Below are 7,274 nucleotides of genomic sequence, written 5' to 3'. Positions count from 1 at the left end.
TCTTTATTAATAAGTAAATCTGATTATATTGAAATGAGTTTCATTAATCTGAAATGAGTTTTTACACTTCTCCAAAATCACTATTCCACCCCCAGAGTAATCACCCCCATATGTGTGTGTATGTGTGTATAAGTGTATGTGAGTGTGTGTTAGTGTAAGTGTATGTGTATGTGTGTGTGTATGTGTGTGGATATGTGTAAGTTAGTGTAGGGTAATGGATATGTGATAAAATTTTTAAATTTTTATAGGTATTAAATTTTTGATTTGGTTTTACTTTTTTATGGAATTAGGTCTGTGTTCGACCGCTCGGGATTACCGCTAGCTGCCTGCAGTTGTCATTTTTGCACTTAATTCAGGTATATTTTTTTGCTTTCGCTTAGTACGTAGCAGTGTTTGTTATTAGTTAATATGTATATGCATGTTAGAGAAGTAGGTTCTGTTGGGAATTATTTTACCAGGATCTTAGATCTACTCACAAGTATGTTTATTAACATCCTAAATATGAACTTTCTAAAACGATAAAATAAACACATATAAAGTTAAGAAAACCTTACATTGATGCAGCGGAATAAATGTCTCCTTCCACTCAGATCTCTAACCCTTGATTCCTTTCTGTAGCAGAGTATAATCAAGATCTGAGCCCGAATCTCCTTCTTCTTCAAGCTTTGATCCTTCACAGTCTTCCAATCTGTGATTGAGTTACTGCTTGCTGTGTGTGGGCACTTACTCTTTCACTAGGGTCACGAAAAAGATGAAGGAAAAGAGGGAGAAGTATTTCGGCAAAGGTAGAGAGTGAGGGAAGGCTCAGTTTTTCTGAAGAGAGAAATTTCTGTCAGAAAGCTAATGAAAACATGTGTTTTGACTGAGCCATCACTTTCTATTTATAGGCAACTTACTAGGTTTAAGTTTAGAATTATTTGGCATTAAAATAATGAAAATAATAATTTGAAAAAGCCTTATAAGTGGCCGGCCATAGGTGTTGTAATGGGCCCCACTTAATTTTGCAATTTTATCAAATTTTATCTCTATTTTCTCAAAAATGCCAATTTTCCAATTCTAACCTTTTAAATGCCAAAACTAATTATTTAATAATTAAAATATATTATTAAATAATATTGTCATTTAATTTAATTATTAATTAGACATATAAAGTCTATTAATAAATAAATAAACCTAGAAAACTCTTTTCCTTACAATTTCACCCCTGCTTAGTGAAAATTCATAAAATCAGACATAGTCTAACTTTAGAATTATAATTGATCAATCACGAATCAATTAATGAGTCTTACAAGCAGAATGTTCTCAACTAGAATGGGGACCATGGATCTATATGTTGAGCTTCCAATAAGTGAACCAAATTTACCAAGTAAATTCCTACTTATTAATTCTTCGTTGAATCTACTCTTAGAACTTAGAATTGCACTCTCAGACTTATATAGAGCATATTGTATGTTTCACGATACCAATATACTATCTCATTTAACCATTGTTATAATCTTATTGTGATTTAAAGATCCTCTATATAGATGATTTACATCGAGATGGGATTTCTTTACCGTTCTCACCCCTCAATGTATTTTGCCCCTTAAAACACTTAGCTACTCGTAAATGGTGTTTAGTGATCTAATAATTAGTCGGCTTAAACAAGAGCTCATCCATTTACTTCTATTTGCTAAGCTCGAAGGGAATCATCACTTAACTTCTATACACCAAGAAGCTATAGATTCCATATTTATGTTCAACACTCCCACTCAATCATACTATCATGTTCCCAAAATATACGTATCACCCTGACCCAAAAGTAGGCTTAACTAATAAATCAAAGAACATGAATAGCACTCCTGAGTTGAGCCTAAGCATATCAGGATTTAGATTCTTTTCAATCTTAAGATCAACTACTGATATTGACTTGGAAAGATATGTATAACGGTAAGTTTGTAATATCTTAACTTAGTTGCAATATCGGTCCAGTCCAATGTATACTATATACATTCGAAACTAGTATACTTTACTAATGTCCTGGAAAGAACATAACACTTACTCCAAGTGTAAGTACACATCATCGCTGATTATCACATTAGTGTAAATCCAATAACACTGATGAAACAGGGACCAAAACTTTTGATTCATATGATCACAATCACATTCCACTGTGTTGACGATACTGTAATTGTGAATAAACATATGATCTGGATTTAATTGATTTTGTGTGTATGAATGTAATAAACATATTAAACATATTAAACCATTAGCATGTAAAATTCATGCAAACATCAATCACTTCAAATTTCTTATATTGATAACTAATCAGATTGTAAAGAGTTTTATTTAGGGCATAAAACCTAACAAACTCCCACTTGCACTAATATAAAACAAACTGCGCAAATAGGTCAATCTGATGTCTTGATCTTCAGATCAAGTGTAGTATATTTGAATCCACCCAAACTTCTGGAAACTAGTTCATAAATACTCTTATGAAACATCCTTTACTATATGCTTTACTCATCAAGGGATACTGAAATCTTTACTGTTTTAAAAGTACATCTGAATTACCGTAGGACATATCTCTCATATTTTAAAATATGTAATTGAGATAATACATTGTAGACTTTTCTTCAGTGATATAACTTTCTGGTATTTTCGAATAGACCAAGTTATAGTTCTTCTCTGGTAGAGCTTGAATTATTATACAATAATTCCTCCACCCCCAAAGTAAGCACCATCTTAAGAATTTCGAAATTAGATGGTGTGATACAAAGACAACTGATACACAGTTCCTTAATATCTGACATATAGATCACTTTCATAAATCCTTCTTGAATATCTTCTAATGTTCCCTATTTGATTACATCTCAGATAGCTCCCACTCAATAGCAGATGTCTGGTTAAATAATACTTTTAACCTCTGATTGTTTAGAGAGTTACCTAGTTGTGACTTTTGTATTAGTCTGAAACTTTAAGTCAAGACTAAGTCATCAACTTAGCAGACTAGTATTTGAAGTGAAAAATACATGCCAGAGATTAAAGTAATCAAAATTAAGATACCATAAAATTTTATGAGGATTAAGAATTCTTGGTTCAAGTCATTCGAATGGACTGAACTAGAGTTCTTTATCTTATTCTCATAATTCTGATAAGCTATATCTATCCATGTGAATGGATAGATTTGCTTTTCAGTAGTGTTCTTAAGTACCTATCACAATTATCAACCTAATGAAGATGGGTATAGAACTTTAAAATTCTCCCACTCAATTAAGGTAGTGTGAAACTTTAACAAAGAACTTTCAAAGGTATCATACTTTTACTTACAACAGTAAAAACGAAATGGAACATACAATCAAGATCAAGAATTTATATTGACAATAGCTGACTCATTATATTACTTCTATGTTTAAACAAGATATGTGTTTCATAGGGAATTGTGGAATAGACTCCACCCCTAAGAATATACATATAGGGTACTATGGATAACCTCCACCCCTAAGTATATAGAGATTATGATCTACCCCTAAAGATTGTAAAGATCATGATTCTCTTAGTGTGATAGAGTTTATGTGGAGTTGAATACTATCCAGAGTTCATTAGATATAAAAGATCGTTGAACTGCATAGTTTTCTTAACTTTTCTCCACCCCTATCAGATCATAAGATCCTTTTATTAAACAAATTCTTAATAATTGTATGAGAATTAACAATTATTGATAAACATAGAAATAATTTCTAGTGTTTATATAATATAACTCTATGAAGAGTTGTAAATATTATAGAATTTGCATCAATAATAAAAACACTTACACATACAAACATATAAATATAATGTGGTAATAATTGATGAAGATAAAATTAAATGAAGCTCAATCTCATAAATTGCAATAGTGAATTTCGAAAAAAATAAAACTTTATTAATAATAAAATAAAAAATGTATTGCAACAATATGAGAAAAACAGGGATAAATATCCCTAATTAAAATTTGAAATCCAAATTGTCTTTAAACTAAAACAATTAATTCAAATTGAAGAGCTTCATCTTCATGTGGACGATTTTACCCTTTGGTCCAACTTTCTGATCGAACTCAATTGAGTTCAAGTAGCTTGGCCTATAAGAAGAAGAAAACAAATAAACAAAGTTAGTCCAGAATCATAAATCCAATTGGATAACAATTCACTAAACTTTTAAAGTTTATTAATGGAAATACCTTGTTTCTTTGCAAGAAGTTTAGGACATTGGGGTTTCCAATGACCTTTCTCATTGCAGTAGAAACACTTTCCTTTTAGTGTAGCATCACCAGAAGGAGCAGCCTTTTTCATGACTTTTGTTCGCTTCTTGGTGTTCTTCCACTTCTTCTTCGATTTGGGCTTTGAAGCAGAGGCAACATTTGCTTCAGGTTTTATCGTCCCATTACCATTACCAGGATTATGAGGTTTACTCCCTTTCTTCTTGGGTCCTCCAATCAAATTTTCATAAGTTTGAAGGTCATTGACTAATTCATGAAAGTCAATTTCCTTTTTATTCATGACATAATTTGATGTATATGGTAGAAATGCTGGAGTCAGGCTATTCAAGATAAGACTTACTTGAGTAGCACTGTCCATTTCAGCACCATGATCCTGGGCTTCTTGGAAATAACTGGACATGAGGAGAACATGGTCACGCACGTTTTGATGAGGTTCCATCCGTGCGTTAATGTACTTCTTAGTCGCGTCAAAGCGTGACTGAAGCGATGCCTTACCGAATAGCTCATTTAACTTCGTCATAACTTCAAGACTTTCTCGCCTTTAGAAAACCGAGTTTTGAGGGTGTCAACCATGCTAGAAAGCATAAAGTATAGAGCTTTGTCATTTGCTTTCTGCCAACGCTCATACTTTTCTTTCACAGCTTTGGTGCATTGTCCCTTGGCACTTCAGGTGACGGCTCAGTTAAAACAAACAAGGCACTTTCTCCTATGAGAGCAATATTAATGTTCTCATTCCATTTATTAAAGTTAGATCCATTCAGCTTATTTTCAGTCAACAGTGATAACATGGGATTCATTTTGACAAAACAGGATACTACAAAATAATAGAAATCAACAAATAGAAATTAAATAATGGTTTAACACAAAATCTATTCAGAAATTATAAGCACATAGCAAGTAGGAATGATATGAGAAAATACTTAAAAATTCAATCCTAAATAATTTCCAAGGTTTTCAACAAACTGATATCAGTGTCCCGTTTAGGCGAGAGTCAAAGCTACCATCCATTGAATAGAGTTGTCAGCTCATCTAAAATGTTAAACATTCTAGCAACCTTTTATTCGATCAAGATCAGAATCCAGCGTTGTCCCGTTTAGGCGAGAGTCAAGGCTATTCTATCTCATGAGCTTCTACCATTGTTTCGCAATTTGCAAGTCAAATATGGTCGCCACCATTAGGGTGATCTATACCATATAAAACACTTACAAACCACTTATCATGCGAGATTAAACGGTGCGAAATTGCTAATGAACGTTCCTCCATTAGGGAGGATTACTCACTAAAACAAACGCGGTGTAAAACCCACAATGGAGATCGAATATCTTAATAATAATAAAGCTCATTGTTTAAAATGTATTTTCTTTATTATTCTAATAAATAAATCTCATTAAATTCTAAATTAAGAATTAAAATTCAAAAATAAGAATTTAATATAATATTTATAAAATTATACTTAGATGGTGATTGAAATAAAATTAATTATTTCCATCTTAGTAATAATCTTAAATATAAATATTAAGGAAATTAATTTAAGTTGAATTAAATAAATAATTAGCAACTTAAAAATTTCCTTTGAGAATATATTTATTGGGTTCGAAAATTTAAAGTATATAAAAATACAATTTTCGAAAATAATAAAAAATAGAAAAGAAATACTTCAAGCAAAAATATCACCTATCTAGATATTCTTTGACTAGTTAATTCAATTTCTAATAATATATATATTTTAAATTCATTTATTTAAATTAATCAATTAAATGAAAAAATCATTGACTTGAGTTGGTCCAAAAATTAATTAAAATAAATAATTTATTTACAACTCAATCTATTTTTCAAAAAAAATTCGAAAATATTGCATAATGCAATTTTCGAAATTGATTAATAAAATAAAGAAAAATATATATTTTGAAAATTATTTAAATTTAAGTTGAAAAATTAAATTTCAACCTAAAAAATAATTTTCTTATTTAATTAAGTGTCATGAAAAATTAATAAATATTTAAGTATCATGATGAAAATCAACTTAGATATTTAGATTTTTCAACTTAATTAATTGTATTAAATTCAAGAAATAAATAATTAAGTGTAGAGAAGCCTTAATTATTAATTTCTATTTAATACTAGGAAAAATATACTTAATAAAATTGTACCAAAATTAATTATTTAAATAATTAATTTCACAAAAGTATAATATTTTCCTATATAAATATTAGAAATAATAAGTAGTCTAGAAATTACTATCTAGAAAATATCTTATTTGACTAAGTATCTTTTCAAAATTTGAAAAATATCTAATTTAAGTTATATAGAAAAAATCTAAAACTTAAATAATTTCAAATCTAGATTTAATTAAATATCACAAATTAAGTTGTAACCACTTAATTTGAAGATATCTTTTAAAGTTAATATTTGAAAAGATATTAACAAAAAAAATATCTAAGATATTCCATTTGAAGTTAATATTTGAAAAGATATTAACTTAAAAAATATCTTAAGAATCTTTAATAACTAATGCCTAAGATTCCTCAACTTGATTTAAAATTTAAATCAAATATTCAAATTTAAGTTAGTTAAGAAAAATCAGTTGATACAACTAATTTATAACTTAAATAGGAATATTTAATTAAATAAGCTCCAGAAAGAATCTTAGTTAGTTAAAATTCTATATTTAATTAAATACAAGAAAAATACAAATAGTTTATCTAGAAATAATATCTAAAACTAAAAGTGTTTTTCTTAAAATTAACTTTAAAATATTAAAATGAAAATAAATTTTCATATATTTTAAAAGTTAATTATGTTGCTAATTCAATTTTTATTAGGTCAAACTAATATAATTAACCTAAGATGTAGCTTATTCAAATCGAGCAAAATGGGCCTTCACAATTGGGGTAGTTCATGTGAGGGGGTGCTGGGTTCAGTATGTCGTACCCACTTCTATGGCACCCAACTCTCACACAAGGCCCAAAAGAGAGGAATTTAACCTTAAAATGAATAACTGTTATTAATTGAATAGGTCCAAAAAACTAAATGGACCTAA

Source organism: Cannabis sativa, chromosome 2, assembly GCF_029168945.1.
Source record: "Cannabis sativa cultivar Pink pepper isolate KNU-18-1 chromosome 2, ASM2916894v1, whole genome shotgun sequence".
NCBI lineage: Eukaryota > Viridiplantae > Streptophyta > Magnoliopsida > Rosales > Cannabaceae > Cannabis > Cannabis sativa.
This window is presented reverse-complemented; position numbering follows the sequence as displayed.